Source organism: Taudactylus pleione, unplaced genomic scaffold, assembly GCF_031769625.1.
Source record: "Taudactylus pleione unplaced genomic scaffold, aTauple2 ptg000085l, whole genome shotgun sequence".
Classification (NCBI taxonomy): Eukaryota; Metazoa; Chordata; class Amphibia; order Anura; family Myobatrachidae; genus Taudactylus; species Taudactylus pleione.
Window position 1 is genome coordinate 4,728,631 of NW_028284487.1, and position 21,219 is coordinate 4,749,849.

Consider the following 21,219-nt stretch of genomic DNA (forward strand, 5'->3'; position numbering starts at 1 on the left):
TTCAAATCCTGCCAGCTACGTTTTGCTTTTCAAACTTATTTAAAAACACAATATGCATTTAAGATGTAGAAAAGCAAAATATGTTATGTTAAACAATGTAACTGTCTCATCCTAAATCACCTTCACTTGCATCCTATTTCACAATGGACTGCTTTTTGAAGCACGTGATCTCAGACAGTGAGGCTCTTCCTGCATTTTAGGAACATGTCATCAAACCATCTCCAAATTTTTTTTACTGTTTCATGATGTAATGGTTATTTATGTGTAGATCTGAGTTAAAATTTGTTTTGTTAATAACAACTAAACTTTTAATTAACAAATCAGCAGCACTAGGAAGAAATGTGCATATCAGATACTTTCAAATATCACAAAACTGTAGTGCTATCTGTGGAATTACAGTGAATGTATTGCAATTATTTCCATTGGCCACTTTTTAAGATACATAACAAAGTTTATTTGTTCATTCCAGAACATATTATCATCTTCATCATAATCAACAATTGCCACCAAGCTCAGGAAATCTATCCCATCTTTAATTTAATCTTAAATATATCTCTATAACACTGACATGAGCTGTTTCTTTTTAAAACATAAACAGTAATTGAAAAATTTAAATCAATATTTTTTGGAAACCATCATACTCACCATTGTATCCTAATCCTGATTTAATCCTAGTTTGCAGCCTTGATGTTATGAACTAATTATTTCACATATAGATTTGCAGAATCCTATGATGTGCCTTTCACAATATCCATACTGCCACTAAAGAATGCAAAATTTCATCTTGAGAGATCTGCAGAGATGAAATGAATGATGAGAGAAAATGCATGTTAATAAACAAATTTATGATTGTGCAGAAGCAGGTGTGCTAATTCTACATTAAATAAGCATGGGACCAATGAAATAAACAAAACGATAATAAATTATTTTGTACTCCAGCTATTGTCGGGTAGTTGTATAGAAGTAGTTGTGGCCGAGTGGTTAAGGCGATGGACTTGAAATCCATTGGGGTTTCCCCGCTCAGGTTCAAATCCTGCCAGCTACGTCTTGCTTTTTGAGCATGTAAAAAACAAAGATCATACTTCCTTGACTCCTTTATTTTCTAGGAAACTATTCTAGCTATTATATTTCACATAGTTTGTGTATTAATATAGCAGCCACCTAATAGAAATTGCAACAGGTTTTAAATGACAATCATAAAATGCAAAGCAATTATTTTTCCACAGAAGCTCATCACAAAATCAACGTGCAGGTAGTTGTGGCCGAGTGGTTAAGGCGATGGACTCGCGCAGGTTCAAATCCTGCCAGCTACGTCTTGCTTTTCGAGCATGTCAAAAACAAAGATCATACTTCCTTGACTCCTTTATTTTCTAGGAAACTATACTAGCTATTATATTTCACATAGTTTGTCTATTAATATAGCAGCCACCTAATAGAAATTGCAACAGGTTTTAAATGACAACCATGAAATGGAAAGCAATTATTTTTCCACAGAAGCTCATCACAAAATCAACGTGCAGGTAGTTGTGGCCGAGTGGTTAAGGCGATGGACTTGCGCAGGTTCAAATCCTGCCAGCTACGTTTTGCTTTTCAAACTTATTTAAAAACACAATATGCATTTAAGATGTAGAAAAGCAAAATATGTTATGTTAAACAATGTAACTGTCTCATCCTAAATCACCTTCACTTGCATCCTATTTCACAATGGACTGCTTTTTGAAGCACGTGATCTCAGACAGTGAGGCTCTTCCTGCATTTTAGGAACATGTCATCAAACCATCTCCAAATTTTTTTTACTGTTTCATGATGTAATGGTTATTTATGTGTAGATCTGAGTTAAAATTTGTTTTGTTAATAACAACTAAACTTTTAATTAACAAATCAGCAGCACTAGGAAGAAATGTGCATATCAGATACTTTCAAATATCACAAAACTGTAGTGCTATCTGTGGAATTACAGTGAATGTATTGCAATTATTTCCATCGGCCACTTTTTAAGATACATAACAAAGTTTATTTGTTCATTCCAGAACATATTATCATCTTCATCATAATCAACAATTGCCACCAAGCACAGGAAATCTATCCCATCTTTAATTTAATCTTAAATATATCTCTATAACACTGACATGAGCTGTTTCTTTTTAAAACATAAACAGTAATTGAAAAATTTAAATCAATATTTTTTGGAAACCATCATACTCACCATTGTATCCTAATCCTGATTTAATCCTAGTTTGCAGCCTTGATGTTATGAACTAATTATTTCACATATACATTTGCAGAATCCTATGATGTGCCTTTCACAATATCCATAGTGCCACTAAAGAATGCAAAATTTGATCTTGAGAGATCTGCAGAGATGAAATGAATGATAAGAGAAAATGCAAGTTAATAAACAAATTTATGATTGTGCAGAGGCAGGTGTGCTAATTCTACATTAAATAAGCATGGGACCAATGAAATAAACAGAACGATAATAAATTATTTTGTAATCCAGGTAATGTCGGGTAGTTGTATAGAAGTAGTTGTGGCCGAGTGGTTAAGGCGATGGACTTGAAATACATTGGGGTTTCCCCGCGCAGGTTCAAATCCTGCCAGCTACGTCTTGCTTTTTGAGCATGTAAAAAACAAAGATCATACTTCCTTGACTCCTTTATTTTCTAGGAAACTATACTAGCTATTATATTTCACATAGTTTGTCTATTAATATAGCAGCCACCTAATAGAAATTGCAACAGGTTTTAAATGACAATCATAAAATGCAAAGCAATTATTTTTCCACAGAAGCTCATCACAAAATCAACGTGCAGGTAGTTGTGGCCGAGTGGTTAAGGCGATGGACTCGCGCAGGTTCAAATCCTGCCAGCTACGTCTTGCTTTTCGAGCATGTCAAAAACAAAGATCATACTTCCTTGACTCCTTTATTTTCTAGGAAACTATACTAGCTATTATATTTCACATAGTTTGTCTATTAATATAGCAGCCACCTAAAAGAAATTGCAACAGGTTTTAAATGACAATCATGAAATGGAAAGCAATTATTTTTCCACAGAAGCTCATCACAAAATCAACGTGCAGATAGTTGTGGCCGAGTGGTTAAGGCGATGGACTCGCGCAGGTTCAAATCCTGCCAGCTACGTTTTGCTTTTCAAACTTATTTAAAAACACAATATGCATTTAAGATGTAGAAAAGCAAAATATGTTATGTTAAACAATGTAACTGTCTCATCCTAAATCACCTTCACTTGCATCCTATTTCACAATGGACTGCTTTTTGAAGCACGTGATCTCAGACAGTGAGGCTCTTCCTGCATTTTAGGAACATGTCATCAAACCATCTCCAAATTTTTTTACTGTTTCATGATGTAATGGTTATTTATGTGTAGATCTGAGTTAAAATTTGTTTTGTTAATAACAACTAAACTTTTAATTAACAAATCAGCAGCACTAGGAAGAAATGTGCATATCAGATACTTTCAAATATCACAAAACTGTAGTGCTATCTGTGGAATTACAGTGAATGTATTGCAATTATTTCCATCGGCCACTTTTAAGATACATAACAAAGTTTATTTGTTCATTCCAGAACATATTATCATCTTCATCATAATCAACAATTGCCACCAAGCTCAGGAAATCTTTCCCATCTTAAAGTTAATCTTAAATATATCTCTATAACACTGACATGAGCTGTTTCTTTTTAAAACATAAACAGTAATTGAAAAATTTAAATCAATATTTTTGGGAAACCATCATACTCACCATTGTATCCTAATCCTGATTTAATCCTAGTTTGCAGCCTTGATGTTATGAACTAATTATTTCACATATACATTTGCAGAATCCTATGATGTGCCTTTCACAATATCCATACTGCCACTAAAGAATGCAAAATTTGATCTTGAGAGATGTGCAGAGATGAAATGAATGATGAGAGAAAATGCATGTTAATAAACAAATTTATGATTGTGCAGTGGCAGGTGTGCTAATTCTACATTAAATAAGCATGGGACCAATGAAATAAACAGAACGATAATAAATTAATTTGTACTCCAGGTAATATCTGGTAGGGGTATAGAAGTAGTTGTGGCCGAGTGGTAATGGCGATGGACTCGAAATCCTTTGGGGATTCCTCGCGCAGGTTCAAATCCTGCCAGCTACGTCTTGCTTTTTGAGCATGTAAAAAACAAAGATCATACTTCCTTGACTCCTTTATTTTCTCGGAAACTATACTAGCTATTATATTTCACATAGTTTGTCTATTAATATAGCAGCCACCTAATAGAAATTGCAACAGGTTTTAAATGACAATCATAAAATGCAAAGCAATTTTTTTTCCACAGAAGCTCATCACAAAATCAACGTGCAGGTAGTTGTGGCCGAGTGGTTAAGGCGATGGACTCGCGCAGGTTCAAATCCTGCCAGCTATGTCTTGCTTTTCGAGCATGTCAAAAACAAAGATCCTACTTCCTTGACTCCTTTATTTTCTAGGAAACTTTACTAGCTATTATATTTCACATAGTTTGTCTATTAATATAGCAGCCACCTAATAGAAATTGCAACAGGTTTTAAATGACAATCATGAAATGGAAAGCAATTATTTTTCCACAGAAGCTCATCACAAAATCAACGTGCAGGTAGTTGTGGCCGAGTGGTTAAGGCGATGGACTTGCGCAGGTTCAAATCCTGCCAGCTACGTTTTGCTTTTCAAACTTATTTAAAAACACAATATGCATTTAAGATGTAGAAAAGCAAAATATGTTATGTTAAACAATGTAACTGTCTCATCCTAAATCACCTTCACTTGCATCCTATTTCACAATGGACTGCTTTTTGAAGCACGTGATCTCAGACAGTGAGGCTCTTCCTGCATTTTAGGAACATGTCATCAAACCATCTCCAAATTTTTTTTACTGTTTCATGATGTAATGGTTATTTATGTGTAGATCTGAGTTAAAATTTGTTTTGTTAATAACAACTAAACTTTTAATTAACAAATCAGCAGCACTAGGAAGAAATGTGCATATCAGATACTTTCAAATATCACAAAACTGTAGTGCTATCTGTGGAATTACAGTGAATGTATTGCAATTATTTCCATTGGCCACTTTTTAAGATACATAACAAAGTTTATTTGTTCATTCCAGAACATATTATCATCTTCATCATAATCAACAATTGCCACCAAGCTCAGGAAATCTATCCCATCTTTAATTTAATCTTAAATATATCTCTATAACACTGACATGAGCTGTTTCTTTTTAAAACATAAACAGTAATTGAAAAATTTAAATCAATATTTTTTGGAAACCATCATACTCACCATTGTATCCTAATCCTGATTTAATCCTAGTTTGCAGCCTTGATGTTATGTACTAATTATTTCACATATACATTTGCAGAATCCTATGATGTGCCTTTCACAATATCCATAGTGCCACTAAAGAATGCAAAATTTGATCTTGAGAGATCTGCAGAGATGAAATGAATGATAAGAGAAAATGCAAGTTAATAAACAAATTTATGATTGTGCAGAGGCAGGTGTGCTAATTCTACATTAAATAAGCATGGGACCAATGAAATAAACAGAACGATAATAAATTATTTTGTACTCCAGGTAATGTCGGGTAGTTGTATAGAAGTAGTTGTGGCCGAGTGGTTAAGGCGATGGACTTGAAATACATTGGGGTTTCCCCGCGCAGGTTCAAATCCTGCCAGCTACGTCTTGCTTTTTGAGCATGTAAAAAACAAAGATCATACTTCCTTGACTCCTTTATTTTCTAGGAAACTATACTAGCTATTATATTTCACATAGTTTGTCTATTAATATAGCAGCCACCTAATAGAAATGGCAACAGGTTTTAAATGACAATCATAAAATGCAAAGCAATTATTTTTCCACAGAAGCTCATCACAAAATCAACGTGCAGGTAGTTGTGGCCGAGTGGTTAAGGCGATGGACTCGCGCAGGTTCAAATCCTGCCAGCTACGTCTTGCTTTTCTAGCATGTCAAAAACAAAGATCATACTTCCTTGACTCCTTTATTTTCTAGGAAACTATACTAGCTATTATATTTCACATAGTTTGTCTATTAATATAGCAGCCACCTAAAAGAAATTGCAACAGGTTTTAAATGACAATCATGAAATGGAAAGCAATTATTTTTCCACAGAAGCTCATCACAAAATCAACGTGCAGATAGTTGTGGCCGAGTGGTTAAGGCGATGGACTCGCGCAGGTTCAAATCCTGCCAGCTACGTTTTGCTTTTCAAACTTATTTAAAAACACAATATGCATTTAAGATGTAGAAAAGCAAAATATGTTATGTTAAACAATGTAACTGTCTCATCCTAAATCACCTTCACTTGCATCCTATTTCACAATGGACTGCTTTTTGAAGCACGTGATCTCAGACAGTGAGGCTCTTCCTGCATTTTAGGAACATGTCATCAAACCATCTCCAAATTTTTTTTACTGTTTCATGATGTAATGGTTATTTATGTGTAGATCTGAGTTAAAATTTGTTTTGTTAATAACAACTAAACTTTTAATTAACAAATCAGCAGCACTAGGAAGAAATGTGCATATCAGATACTTTCAAATATCACAAAACTGTAGTGCTATCTGTGGAATTACAGTGAATGTATTGCAATTATTTCCATTGGCCACTTTTTAAGATACATAACAAAGTTTATTTGTTCATTCCAGAACATATTATCATCTTCATCATAATCAACAATTGCCACCAAGCTCAGGAAATCTATCCCATCTTAAAGTTAATCTTAAATATATCTCTATAACACTGACATGAGCTGTTTCTTTTTAAAACATAAACAGTAATTGAAAAATTTAAATCAATATTTTTTGGAAACCATAATACTCACCACTGTATCATAATCCTGATTTAATCCTAGTTTGCAGCCTTGATGTTATGAACTAATTATTTCACATATACATTTGCAGAATCCTATGATGTGCCTTTCACAATATCCATACTGCCACTAAAGAATGCAAAATTTGATCTTGAGAGATCTGCAGAGATGAAATGAATGATAAGAGAAAATGCAAGTTAATAAACAAATTTATGATTGTGCAGAGGCAGGTGTGCTAATTCTACATTAAATAAGCATGGGACCAATGAAATAAACAGAACGATAATAAATTATTTTGTACTCCAGGTAATGTCGGGTAGTTGTATAGAAGTAGTTGTGGCCGAGTGGTTAAGGCGATGGACTTGAAATCCATTGGGGTTTCCCCGCGCAGGTTGAAATCCTGCCAGCTACGTCTTGCTTTTTGAGCATGTAAAAAACAAAGATCATACTTCCTTGACTCCTTTATTTTCTAGGAAACTATACTAGCTATTATATTTCACACAGTTTGTCTATTAATATAGCAGCCACCTAATAGAAATTGCAACAGGTTTTAAATGACAATCATAAAATGCAAAGCAATTATTTTTCCACAGAAGCTCATCACAAAATCAACGTGCAGGTAGTTGTGGCCGAGTGGTTAAGGCGATGGACTCGCGCAGATTCAAATCCTGCCAGCTACGTCTTGCTTTTCGAGCGTGTCAAAAACAGAGATCATACTTCCTTGACTCCTTTATTTTCTAGGAAACTATACTAGCTATTATATTTCACATAGTTTGTCTATTAATATAGCAGCTACCAAATAGAAATTGCAACAGGTTTTAAATGACAATCATGAAATGGAAAGCAATTATTTTTCCACAGAAGCTCATCACAAAATCAACATGCAGGTAGTTGTGGCCGAGTGGTTAAGGCGATGGACTCGAAATCCATTGGGGATTCCCCGCACAGGTTCAAATCCTGCCAGCTACGTTTTGCTTTTCAAACTTATTTAAAAACACAATATGCATTTAAGATGTAGAAAAGCAAAATATGTTATGTTGAACAATGTAACTGTCTCATCCTAAATCACCTTCACCTGCATCCTATTTCACAATGGACTGCTTTTTGAAGCACGTGATCTCAGACAGTGAGGCTCTTCCTGCATTTTAGGAACATGTCATTAAACCATCTCCAATTTTTTTTTACTGTTTCATGATGTAATGGTTATTTATGTGTAGATCTGAGTTAAAATTAGTTTTGTTAATAACAACTAAACTTTTAATTAACAAATCAGCAGCACTAGGAAGAAATGTGCATATCAGATACTTTCAAATATCACACAACTGTAGTGCTATCTGTGGAATTACAGTGAATGTATTGCAATTATTTCCATCGGCCACTTTTTAAGATACATAACAAAGTTTATTTGTTCATTCCAGAACATATTATCATCTTCATCATAATCAACAATTGCCACCAAGCTCAGGAAATCTTTCCCATCTTAAAGTTAATCTTAAATATATCTCTATAACACTGACATGAGCTGTTTCTTTTTAAAACATAAACAGTAATTGAAAAATTTAAATCAATATTTTTTGGAAACCATCAAACTCACTATTGTATCCTAATCCTGATTTAATCCTAGTTTGCAGCCTTGATGTTATGAACTAATTATTTCACATATACATTTGCAGAATCCTATGATGTGCCTTTCACAATATCCATACTGCCACTAAAGAATGCAAAATTTGATCTTGAGAGATCTGCAGAGATGAAATGAATGATGAGAGAAAATGCATGTTAATAAACAAATTTATGATTGTGCAGTGGCAGGTGTGCTAATTCTACATTAAATAAGCATGGGACCAATGAAATAAACAGAACGATAATAAATTATTTTGTACTCCAGGTAATGTGTGGTAGTGGTATAGAAGTAGTTGTGGCCGAGTGGTTAAGGCGATGGACTTGAAATCCATTGGGGTTTCCCCGCGCAGGTTCAAATCCTGCCAGCTACGTCTTGCTTTTCTAGCGTGTCAAAAACAGAGATCATACTTCCTTGACTCCTTTATTTTCTAGGAAACTATACTAGCTATTATATTTCCCATAGTTTGTCTATTAATATAGCAGCTACCAAATAGAAATAGCAACAGGTTTTAAATGACAATCATGAAATTGAAAGCAATTATTTTTCCACAGAAGCTCATCACAAAATCAACGTGCAGGTAGTTGTGGCCGAGTGGTTAAGGCGATGGACTCGCGCAGGTTCAAATCCTGCCAGCTACGTTTTGCTTTTCAAAGTTATTTAAAAACACAATATGCATTTAAGATGTAGAAAAGCAAAATATGTTATGTTAAACAATGTAACTGTCTCATCCTAAATCACCTTCACTTGCATCCTATTTCACAATGGACTGCTTTTTGAAGCACGTGATCTCAGACAGTGAGGCTCTTCCTGCATTTTAGGAACATGTCATCAAACCATCTCCAAATTTTTTTTACTGTTTCATGATGTAATGGTTATTTATGTGTAGATCTGAGTTAAAATTTGTTTTGTTAATAACAACTAAACTTTTATTTAACAAATCAGCAGCACTAGGAAGAAATGTGCATATCAGATACTTTCAAATATCACAAAACTGTAGTGCTATCTGTGGAATTACAGTGAATGTATTGCAATTATTTCCATCGGCCACTTTTTAAGATACATAACAAAGTTTATTTGTTCATTCCAGAACATATTATCATCTTCATCTTAATCAACAATTGCCACCAAGCTCAGGAAATCTTTCCCATCTTAAAGTTAATCTTAAATATATCTCTATAACACTGACATGAGCTGTTTCTTTTAAAAACATAAACAGTAATTGAAAAATTTAAATCAATATTTTTTGGAAACCATCATACTCACCATTGTATCCTAATCCTGATTTAATCCTAGTTTGCAGCCTTGATGTTATGAACTAATTATTTCACATATACATTTGCAGAATCCTATGATGTGCCTTTCACAATATCCATACGGCCACTAAAGAATGCAAAATTTGATCTTGAGAGATCTGCAGAGATGAAATGAATGATGAGAGAAAATGCATGTTAATAATCAAATTTATGATTGTGCAGTGGCAGGTGTGCTAATTCTACATTAAATAAGCATGGGACCAATGAAATAAACAGAACGATAATAAATTATTTTGTACTCCAGGTAATATCTGGTAGTGGTATAGAAGTAGTTGTGGCCTAGTGGTAAAGGCGAGGGACTCGAAATCCATTGGGGATTCCCCGCGCAGGTTCAAATCCTGCCAGCTACGTTTTGCTTTTCGAGCGTGTCAAAAACTCCTTTTCGAGCGTGTCAAAAACTCCTTTATTTTCTAGGAAACTATACTAGCTATTATATTTCCCATAGTTTGTCTATTAATATAGCAGCTACCAAATAGAAATTGCAACAGGTTTTAAATGACAATCATAAAATGCAAAGCAATTATTTTTCCACAGAAGCTCATCACAAAATCAACGTGCAGGTAGTTGTGGCCGAGTGGTTAAGGCGATGGACTCGCGCAGGTTCAAATCCTGCCAGCTACGTCTTGCTTTTCGAGCATGTCAAAAACAAAGATCATACTTCCTTGACTCCTTTATTTTCTATGAAACTATACTAGCTATTATATTTCACATAGTTTGCCTATTAATATAGCAGCCACCTAATAGAAATTGCAACAGGTTTTAAATGACAATCATGAAATGGAAAGCAATTATTTTTCCACAGAAGCTCATCACAAAATCAACGTGCAGGTAGTTGTGGCCGAGTGGTTAAGGCGATGGACTCGCGCAGGTTCAAATCCTGCCAGCTATGTTTTGCTTTTCAAACTTATTTAAAAACACAATATGCATTTAAGATGTAGAAAAGCAAAATATGTTATGTTAAACAATGTAACTGTCTCATCCTAAATCACCTTCACTTGCATCCTATTTCACAATGGACTGCTTTTTGAAGCACGTGATCTCAGACAGTGAGGCTCTTCCTGCATTTTAGGAACATGTCATCAAACCATCTCCTAATTTTTTTTACTGTTTCATGATGTAATGGTTATTTATGTGTAGATCTGAGTTAAAATTAGTTTTGTTAATAACAACTAAACTTTTAATTAACAAATCAGCAGCACTAGGAAGAAATGTGCATATCAGATACTTTCAAATATCACAAAACTGTAGTGCTATCTGTGGAATTACAGTGAATGTATTGCAATTATTTCCATCGGCCACTTTTTAAGATACATAACAAAGTTTATTTGTTCATTCCAGAACATATTATCATCTTCATCATAATCAACAATTGCCACCAAGCTCAGGAAATCTTTCCCATCTTAAAGTTAATCTTAAATATATCTCTATAACACTGACATGAGCTGTTTCTTTTTAAAACATAAACAGTAATTGAAAAATTTAAATCAATATTTTTTGGAAACCATCATACTCACCATTGTATCCTAATCCTCATTTAATCCTAGTTTGCAGCCTTGATGTTATGAACTAATTATTTCACATATAGATTTGCAGAATCCTATGATGTGCCTTTCACAATATCCATACTGCCACTAAAGAATGCAAAATTTCATCTTGAGAGATCTGCAGAGATGAAATGAATGATGAGAGAAAATGCATGTTAATAAACAAATTTATGATTGTGCAGAAGCAGGTGTGCTAATTCTACATTAAATAAGCATGGGACCAATGAAATAAACAAAACGATAATAAATTATTTTGTACTCCAGGTAATGTCGGGTAGTTGTATAGAAGTAGTTGTGGCCGAGTGGTTAAGGCGATGGACTTGAAATCCATTGGGGTTTCCCCGCTCAGGTTCAAATCCAGGTTTACATGCTTTTTGAGCATGTAAAAAACAAAGATCATACTTCCTTGACTCCTTTATTTTCTAGGAAACTATACTAGCTATTATATTTCACATAGTTTGTGTATTAATATAGCAGCCACCTAATAGAAATTGCAACAGGTTTTAAATGACAATCATAAAATGCAAAGCAATTATTTTTCCACAGAAGCTCATCACAAAATCAACGTGCAGGTAGTTGTGGCCGAGTGGTTAAGGCTATGGACTCGCGCAGGTTCAAATCCTGCCAGCTACGTCTTGCTTTTCGAGCATGTCAAAAACAAAGATCATACTTCCTTGACTCCTTTATTTTCTAGGAAACTATACTAGCTATTATATTTCACATAGTTTGTCTATTAATATAGCAGCCACCTAATAGAAATTGCAACAGGTTTTAAATGACAATCATGAAATGGAAAGCAATTATTTTTCCACAGAAGCTCATCACAAAATCAACGTGCAGGTAGTTGTGGCCGAGTGGTTAAGGCGATGGACTTGCGCAGGTTCAAATCCTGCCAGCTACGTTTTGCTTTTCAAACTTATTTAAAAACACAATATGCATTTAAGATGTAGAAAAGCAAAATATGTTATGTTAAACAATGTAACTGTCTCATCCTAAATCACCTTCACTTGCATCCTATTTCACAATGGACTGCTTTTTGAAGCACGTGATCTCAGACAGTGAGGCTCTTCCTGCATTTTAGGAACATGTCATCAAACCATCTCCAAATTTTTTTTACTGTTTCATGATGTAATGGTTATTTATGTGTAGATCTGAGTTAAAATTTGTTTTGTTAATAACAACTAAACTTTTAATTAACAAATCAGCAGCACTAGGAAGAAATGTGCATATCAGATACTTTCAAATATCACAAAACTGTAGTGCTATCTGTGGAATTACAGTGAATGTATTGCAATTATTTCCATCGGCCACTTTTTAAGATACATAACAAAGTTTATTTGTTCATTCCAGAACATATTATCATCTTCATCATAATCAACAATTGCCACCAAGCTCAGGAAATCTATCCCATCTTTAATTTAATCTTAAATATATCTCTATAACACTGACATGAGCTGTTTCTTTTTAAAACATAAACAGTAATTGAAAAATTTAAATCAATATTTTTTGGAAACCATCATACTCACCATTGTATCCTAATCCTGATTTAATCCTAGTTTGCAGCCTTGATGTTATGAACTAATTATTTCACATATAGATTTGCAGAATCCTATGATGTGCCTTTCACAATATCCATACTGCCACTAAAGAATGCAAAATTTCATCTTGAGAGATCTGCAGAGATGAAATGAATGATGAGAGAAAATGCATGTTAATAAACAAATTTATGATTGTGCAGAAGCAGGTGTGCTAATTCTACATTAAATAAGCATGGGACCAATGAAATAAACAAAACGATAATAAATTATTTTGTACTCCAGGTAATGTCGGGTAGTTGTATAGAAGTAGTTGTGGCCGAGTGGTTAAGGCGATGGACTTGAAATCCATTGGGGTTTCCCCGCTCAGGTTCAAATCCAGGTTTACATGCTTTTTGAGCATGTAAAAAACAAAGATCATACTTCCTTGACTCCTTTATTTTCTAGGAAACTATACTAGCTATTATATTTCACATAGTTTGTGTATTAATATAGCAGCCACCTAATAGAAATTGCAACAGGTTTTAAATGACAATCATAAAATGCAAAGCAATTATTTTTCCACAGAAGCTCATCACAAAATCAACGTGCAGGTAGTTGTGGCCGAGTGGTTAAGGCTATGGACTCGCGCAGGTTCAAATCCTGCCAGCTACGTCTTGCTTTTCGAGCATGTCAAAAACAAAGATCATACTTCCTTGACTCCTTTATTTTCTAGGAAACTATACTAGCTATTATATTTCACATAGTTTGTCTATTAATATAGCAGCCACCTAATAGAAATTGCAACAGGTTTTAAATGACAATCATGAAATGGAAAGCAATTATTTTTCCACAGAAGCTCATCACAAAATCAACGTGCAGGTATGTTGTGGCCGAGTGGTTAAGGCGATGGACTTGCGCAGGTTCAAATCCTGCCAGCTACGTTTTGCTTTTCAAACTTATTTAAAAACACAATATGCATTTAAGATGTAGAAAAGCAAAATATGTTATGTTAAACAATGTAACTGTCTCATCCTAAATCACCTTCACTTGCATCCTATTTCACAATGGACTGCTTTTTGAAGCACGTGATCTCAGACAGTGAGGCTCTTCCTGCATTTTAGGAACATGTCATCAAACCATCTCCAAATTTTTTTTACTGTTTCATGATGTAATGGTTATTTATGTGTAGATCTGAGTTAAAATTTGTTTTGTTAATAACAACTAAACTTTTAATTAACAAATCAGCAGCACTAGGAAGAAATGTGCATATCAGATACTTTCAAATATCACAAAACTGTAGTGCTATCTGTGGAATTACAGTGAATGTATTGCAATTATTTCCATTGGCCACTTTTTAAGATACATAACAAAGTTTATTTGTTCATTCCAGAACATATTATCATCTTCATCATAATCAACAATTGCCACCAAGCTCAGGAAATCTATCCCATCTTTAATTTAATCTTAAATATATCTCTATAACACTGACATGAGCTGTTTCTTTTTAAAACATAAACAGTAATTGAAAAATTTAAATCAATATTTTTTGGAAACCATCATACTCACCATTGTATCCTAATCCTGATTTAATCCTAGTTTGCAGCCTTGATGTTATGAACTAATTATTTCACATATAGATTTGCAGAATCCTATGATGTGCCTTTCACAATATCCATACTGCCACTAAAGAATGCAAAATTTCATCTTGAGAGATCTGCAGAGATGAAATGAATGATGAGAGAAAATGCATGTTAATAAACAAATTTATGATTGTGCAGAAGCAGGTGTGCTAATTCTACATTAAATAAGCATGGGACCAATGAAATAAACAAAACGATAATAAATTATTTTGTACTCCAGGTAATGTCGGGTAGTTGTATAGAAGTAGTTGTGGCCGAGTGGTTAAGGCGATGGACTTGAAATCCATTGGGGTTTCCCCGCTCAGGTTCAAATCCTGCCAGCTACGTCTTGCTTTTTGAGCATGTAAAAAACAAAGATCATACTTCCTTGACTCCTTTATTTTCTAGGAAACTATACTAGCTATTATATTTCACATAGTTTGTGTATTAATATAGCAGCCACCTAATAGAAATTGCAACAGGTTTTAAATGACAATCATAAAATGCAAAGCAATTATTTTTCCACAGAAGCTCATCACAAAATCAACGTGCAGGTAGTTGTGGCCGAGTGGTTAAGGCGATGGACTCGCGCAGGTTCAAATCCTGCCAGCTACGTCTTGCTTTTCGAGCATGTCAAAAACAAAGATCATACTTCCTTGACTCCTTTATTTTCTAGGAAACTATACTAGCTATTATATTTCACATAGTTTGTCTATTAATATAGCAGCCACCTAATAGAAATTGCAACAGGTTTTAAATGACAACCATGAAATGGAAAGCAATTATTTTTCCACAGAAGCTCATCACAAAATCAACGTGCAGGTAGTTGTGGCCGAGTGGTTAAGGCGATGGACTTGCGCAGGTTCAAATCCTGCCAGCTACGTTTTGCTTTTCAAACTTATTTAAAAACACAATATGCATTTAAGATGTAGAAAAGCAAAATATGTTATGTTAAACAATGTAACTGTCTCATCCTAAATCACCTTCACTTGCATCCTATTTCACAATGGACTGCTTTTTGAAGCACGTGATCTCAGACAGTGAGGCTCTTCCTGCATTTTAGGAACATGTCATCAAACCATCTCCAAATTTTTTTTACTGTTTCATGATGTAATGGTTATTTATGTGTAGATCTGAGTTAAAATTTGTTTTGTTAATAACAACTAAACTTTTAATTAACAAATCAGCAGCACTAGGAAGAAATGTGCATATCAGATACTTTCAAATATCACAAAACTGTAGTGCTATCTGTGGAATTACAGTGAATGTATTGCAATTATTTCCATTGGCCACTTTTTAAGATACATAACAAAGTTTATTTGTTCATTCCAGAACATATTATCATCTTCATCATAATCAACAATTGCCACCAAGCTCAGGAAATCTATCCCATCTTTAATTTAATCTTAAATATATCTCTATAACACTGACATGAGCTGTTTCTTTTTAAAACATAAACAGTAATTGAAAAATTTAAATCAATATTTTTTGGAAACCATCATACTCACCATTGTATCCTAATCCTGATTTAATCCTAGTTTGCAGCCTTGATGTTATGAACTAATTATTTCACATATACATTTGCAGAATCCTATGATGTGCCTTTCACAATATCCATAGTGCCACTAAAGAATGCAAAATTTGATCTTGAGAGATCTGCAGAGATGAAATGAATGATAAGAGAAAATGCAAGTTAATAAACAAATTTATGATTGTGCAGAGGCAGGTGTGCTAATTCTACATTAAATAAGCATGGGACCAATTAAATAAACAGAACGATAATAAATTATTTTGTAATCCAGGTAATGTCGGGTAGTTGTATCCGAGTGGTTAAGGCGATGGACTTGAAATACATTGGGGTTTCCCCGCGCAGGTTCAAATCCTGCCAGCTACGTCTTGCTTTTTGAGCATGTAAAAAACAAAGATCATACTTCCTTGACTCCTTTATTTTCTAGGAAACTATACTAGCTATTATATTTCACATAGTTTGTCTATTAATATAGCAGCCACCTAATAGAAATTGCAACAGGTTTTAAATGACAATCATAAAATGCAAAGCAATTATTTTTCCACAGAAGCTCATCACAAAATCAACGTGCAGGTAGTTGTGGCCGAGTGGTTAAGGCGATGGACTCGCGCAGGTTCAAATCCTGCCAGCTACGTCTTGCTTTTCGAGCATGTCAAAAACAAAGATCATACTTCCTTGACTCCTTTATTTTCTAGGAAACTATACTAGCTATTATATTTCACATAGTTTGTCTATTAATATAGCAGCCACCTAAAAGAAATTGCAACAGGTTTTAAATGACAATCATGAAATGGAAAGCAATTATTTTTCCACAGAAGCTCATCACAAAATCAACGTGCAGATAGTTGTGGCCGAGTGGTTAAGGCGATGGACTCGCGCAGGTTCAAATCCTGCCAGCTACGTTTTGCTTTTCAAACTTATTTAAAAACACAATATGCATTTAAGATGTAGAAAAGCAAAATATGTTATGTTAAACAATGTAACTGTCTCATCCTAAATCACCTTCACTTGCATCCTATTTCACAATGGACTGCTTTTTGAAGCACGTGATCTCAGACAGTGAGGCTCTTCCTGCATTTTAGGAACATGTCATCAAACCATCTCCAAATTTTTTTACTGTTTCATGATGTAATGGTTATTTATGTGTAGATCTGAGTTAAAATTTGTTTTGTTAATAACAACTAAACTTTTAATTAACAAATCAGCAGCATTAGGAAGAAATGTGCATATCAGATACTTTCAAATATCACAAAACTGTAGTGCTATCTGTGGAATTACAGTGAATGTATTGCAATTATTTCCATCGGCCACTTTTAAGATACATAACAAAGTTTATTTGTTCATTCCAGAACATATTATCATCTTCATCATAATCAACAATTGCCACCAAGCTCAGGAAATCTTTCCCATCTTAAAGTTAATCTTAAATATATCTCTATAACACTGACATGAGCTGTTTCTTTTTAAAACATAAACAGTAATTGAAAAATTTAAATCAATATTTTTGGGAAACCATCATACTCACCATTGTATCCTAATCCTGATTTAATCCTAGTTTGCAGCCTTGATGTTATGAACTAATTATTTCACATATACATTTGCAGAATCCTATGATGTGCCTTTCACAATATCCATACTGCCACTAAAGAATGCAAAATTTGATCTTGAGAGATGTGCAGAGATGAAATGAATGATGAGAGAAAATGCATGTTAATAAACAAATTTATGATTGTGCAGTGGCAGGTGTGCTAATTCTACATTAAATAAGCATGGGACCAATGAAATAAACAGAACGATAATAAATTAATTTGTACTCCAGGTAATATCTGGTAGTGGTATAGAAGTAGTTGTGGCCGAGTGGTAATGGCGATGGACTCAAAATCCTTTGGGGATTCCTCGCGCAGGTTCAAATCCTGCCAGCTACGTCTTGCTTTTTGAGCATGTAAAAAACAAAGATCATACTTCCTTGACTCCTTTATTTTCTCGGAAACTATACTAGCTATTATATTTCACATAGTTTGTCTATTAATATAGCAGCCACCTAATAGAAATTGCAACAGGTTTTAAATGACAATCATAAAATGCAAAGCAATTTTTTTTCCACAGAAGCTCATCACAAAATCAACGTGCAGGTAGTTGTGGCCGAGTGGTTAAGGCGATGGACTCGCGCAGGTTCAAATCCTGCCAGCTATGTCTTGCTTTTCGAGCATGTCAAAAACAAAGATCCTACTTCCTTGACTCCTTTATTTTCTAGGAAACTTTACTAGCTATTATATTTCACATAGTTTGTCTATTAATATAGCAGCCACCTAATAGAAATTGCAACAGGTTTTAAATGACAATCATGAAATGGAAAGCAATTATTTTTCCACAGAAGCTCATCACAAAATCAACGTGCAGGTAGTTGTGGCCGAGTGGTTAAGGCGATGGACTTGCGCAGGTTCAAATCCTGCCAGCTACGTTTTGCTTTTCAAACTTATTTAAAAACACAATATGCATTTAAGATGTAGAAAAGCAAAATATGTTATGTTAAACAATGTAACTGTCTCATCCTAAATCACCTTCACTTGCATCCTATTTCACAATGGACTGCTTTTTGAAGCACGTGATCTCAGACAGTGAGGCTCTTCCTGCATTTTAGGAACATGTCATCAAACCATCTCCAAATTTTTTTTACTGTTTCATGATGTAATGGTTATTTATGTGTAGATCTGAGTTAAAATTTGTTTTGTTAATAACAACTAAACTTTTAATTAACAAATCAGCAGCACTAGGAAGAAATGTGCATATCAGATACTTTCAAATATCACAAAACTGTAGTGCTATCTGTGGAATTACAGTGAATGTATTGCAATTATTTCCATTGGCCACTTTTTAAGATACATAACAAAGTTTATTTGTTCATTCCAGAACATATTATCATTTTCATCATAATCAATTGCCACCAAGCTCAGGAAATCTATCCCATCTTTAATTTAATCTTAAATATATCTCTATAACACTGACATGAGCTGTTTCTTTTTAAAACATAAACAGTAATTGAAAAATTTAAATCAATATTTTTTGGAAACCATCATACTCACCATTGTATCCTAATCCTGATTTAATCCTAGTTTGCAGCCTTGATGTTATGTACTAATTATTTCACATATACATTTGCAGAATCCTATGATGTGCCTTTCACAATATCCATAGTGCAACTAAAGAATGCAAAATTTGATCTTGAGAGATCTGCAGAGATGAAATGAATGATAAGAGAAAATACAAGTTAATAAACAAATTTATGATTGTGCAGAGGCAGGTGTGCTAATTCTACATTAAATAAGCATGGGACCAATGAAATAAACAGAATGATAATAAATTATTTTGTACTCCAGGTAATGTCGGGTAGTTGTATAGAAGTAGTTGTATCCGAGTGGTTAAGGCGATGGACTTGAAATACATTGGGGTTTCCCCGCGCAGGTTCAAATCCTGCCAGCTACGTCTTGCTTTTTGAGCATGTAAAAAACAAAGATCATACTTCCTTGACTCCTTTATTTTCTAGGAAACTATACTAGCTATTATATTTCACATAGTTTGTCTATTAATATAGCAGCCACCTAATAGAAATTGCAACAGGTTTTAAATGACAATCATAAAATGCAAAGCAATTATTTTTCCACAGAAGCTCATCACAAAATCAACGTGCAGGTAGTTGTGGCCGAGTGGTTAAGGCGATGGACTCGCGCAGGTTCAAATCCTGCCAGCTACGTCTTGCTTTTCGAGCATGTCAAAAACAAAGATCATACTTCCTTGACTCCTTTATTTTCTAGGAAACTATACTAGCTATTATATTTCACATAGTTTGTCTATTAATATAGCAGCCACCTAAAAGAAATTGCAACAGGTTTTAAATGACAATCATGAAATGGAAAGCAATTATTTTTCCACAGAAGCTCATCACAAAATCAACGTGCAGATAGTTGTGGCCGAGTGGTTAAGGCGATGGACTCGCGCAGGTTCAAATCCTGCCAGCTACGTTTTGCTTTTCAAACTTATTTAAAAACACAATATGCATTTAAGATGTAGAAAAGCAAAATATGTTATGTTAAACAATGTAACTGTCTCATCCTAAATCACCTTCACTTGCATCCTATTTCACAATGGACTGCTTTTTGAAGCACGTGATCTCAGACAGTGAGGCTCTTCCTGCATTTTAGGAACATGTCATCAAACCATCTCCAAATTTTTTTACTGTTTCATGATGTAATGGTTATTTATGTGTAGATCTGAGTTAAAATTTGTTTTGTTAATAACAACTAAACTTTTAATTAACAAATCAGCAGCATTAGGAAGAAATGTGCATATCAGATACTTTCAAATATCACAAAACTGTAGTGCTATCTGTGGAATTACAGTGAATGTATTGCAATTATTTCCATCGGCCACTTTTAAGATACATAACAAAGTTTATTTGTTCATTCCAGAACATATTATCATCTTCATCATAATCAACAATTGCCACCAAGCTCAGGAAATCTTTCCCATCTTAAAGTTAATCTTAAATATATCTCTATAACACTGACATGAGCTGTTTCTTTTTAAAACATAAACAGTAATTGAAAAATTTAAATCAATATTTTTGGGAAACCATCATACTCACCATTGTATCCTAATCCTGATTTAATCCTAGTTTGCAGCCTTGATGTTATGAACTAATTATTTCACATATACATTTGCAGAATCCTATGATGTGCCTTTCACAATATCCATACTGCCACTAAAGAATGCAAAATTTGATCTTGAGAGATGTGCAGAGATGAAATGAATGATGAGAGAAAATGCATGTTAATAAACAAATTTATGATTGTGCAGTGGCAGGTGTGCTAATTCTACATTAAATAAGCATGGGACCAATGAAATAAACAGAACGATAATAAATTAATTTGTACTCCAGGTAATATCTGGTAGTGGTATAGAAGTAGTTGTGGCCGAGTGGTAATGGCGATGGACTCAAAATCCTTTGGGGATTCCTCGCGCAGGTTCAAATCCTGCCAGCTACGTCTTGCTTTTTGAGCATGTAAAAAACAAAGATCATACTTCCTTGACTCCTTTATTTTCTCGGAAACTATACTAGCTATTATATTTCACATAGTTTGTCTATTAATATAGCAGCCACCTAATAGAAATTGCAACAGGTTTTAAATGACAATCATAAAA

General features: G+C 34.1%; 13 non-coding genes across 13 annotated transcripts; all 13 read left to right on the top strand.

The window, feature by feature from the left end:
- The first annotated feature begins 963 nt into the window (after nt 1-963).
- Nucleotides 964-1,045, top strand: TRNAS-UGA (transfer RNA serine (anticodon UGA)). Its single transcript has one exon. It is a non-coding gene; the product is annotated as a tRNA-Ser (tRNA).
- Nucleotides 1,046-2,524: 1,479 nt separating this feature from the next.
- TRNAS-UGA (transfer RNA serine (anticodon UGA)) lies at nt 2,525-2,606 on the top strand. The gene has a single exon. It is a non-coding gene; the product is annotated as a tRNA-Ser (tRNA).
- Nucleotides 2,607-4,083: 1,477 nt separating this feature from the next.
- On the top strand, nt 4,084-4,165 carry TRNAS-CGA (transfer RNA serine (anticodon CGA)). The gene has a single exon. It is a non-coding gene; the product is annotated as a tRNA-Ser (tRNA).
- Nucleotides 4,166-5,644: 1,479 nt separating this feature from the next.
- TRNAS-UGA (transfer RNA serine (anticodon UGA)) lies at nt 5,645-5,726 on the top strand. Its single transcript has one exon. It is a non-coding gene; the product is annotated as a tRNA-Ser (tRNA).
- A 1,479-nt stretch (nt 5,727-7,205) lies between these two features.
- TRNAS-UGA (transfer RNA serine (anticodon UGA)) lies at nt 7,206-7,287 on the top strand. The gene has a single exon. It is a non-coding gene; the product is annotated as a tRNA-Ser (tRNA).
- A 475-nt stretch (nt 7,288-7,762) lies between these two features.
- On the top strand, nt 7,763-7,844 carry TRNAS-CGA (transfer RNA serine (anticodon CGA)). The gene has a single exon. It is a non-coding gene; the product is annotated as a tRNA-Ser (tRNA).
- Nucleotides 7,845-8,787: 943 nt separating this feature from the next.
- Nucleotides 8,788-8,869, top strand: TRNAS-UGA (transfer RNA serine (anticodon UGA)). Its single transcript has one exon. It is a non-coding gene; the product is annotated as a tRNA-Ser (tRNA).
- A 1,211-nt stretch (nt 8,870-10,080) lies between these two features.
- Nucleotides 10,081-10,162, top strand: TRNAS-CGA (transfer RNA serine (anticodon CGA)). Its single transcript has one exon. It is a non-coding gene; the product is annotated as a tRNA-Ser (tRNA).
- Nucleotides 10,163-14,757: 4,595 nt separating this feature from the next.
- TRNAS-UGA (transfer RNA serine (anticodon UGA)) lies at nt 14,758-14,839 on the top strand. Its single transcript has one exon. It is a non-coding gene; the product is annotated as a tRNA-Ser (tRNA).
- A 1,465-nt stretch (nt 14,840-16,304) lies between these two features.
- Nucleotides 16,305-16,386, top strand: TRNAS-UGA (transfer RNA serine (anticodon UGA)). Its single transcript has one exon. It is a non-coding gene; the product is annotated as a tRNA-Ser (tRNA).
- A 1,477-nt stretch (nt 16,387-17,863) lies between these two features.
- TRNAL-CAA (transfer RNA leucine (anticodon CAA)) lies at nt 17,864-17,945 on the top strand. Its single transcript has one exon. It is a non-coding gene; the product is annotated as a tRNA-Leu (tRNA).
- Nucleotides 17,946-19,421: 1,476 nt separating this feature from the next.
- On the top strand, nt 19,422-19,503 carry TRNAS-UGA (transfer RNA serine (anticodon UGA)). Its single transcript has one exon. It is a non-coding gene; the product is annotated as a tRNA-Ser (tRNA).
- Nucleotides 19,504-20,980: 1,477 nt separating this feature from the next.
- TRNAL-CAA (transfer RNA leucine (anticodon CAA)) lies at nt 20,981-21,062 on the top strand. The gene has a single exon. It is a non-coding gene; the product is annotated as a tRNA-Leu (tRNA).
- The last annotated feature ends 157 nt before the right edge of the window (nt 21,063-21,219 follow it).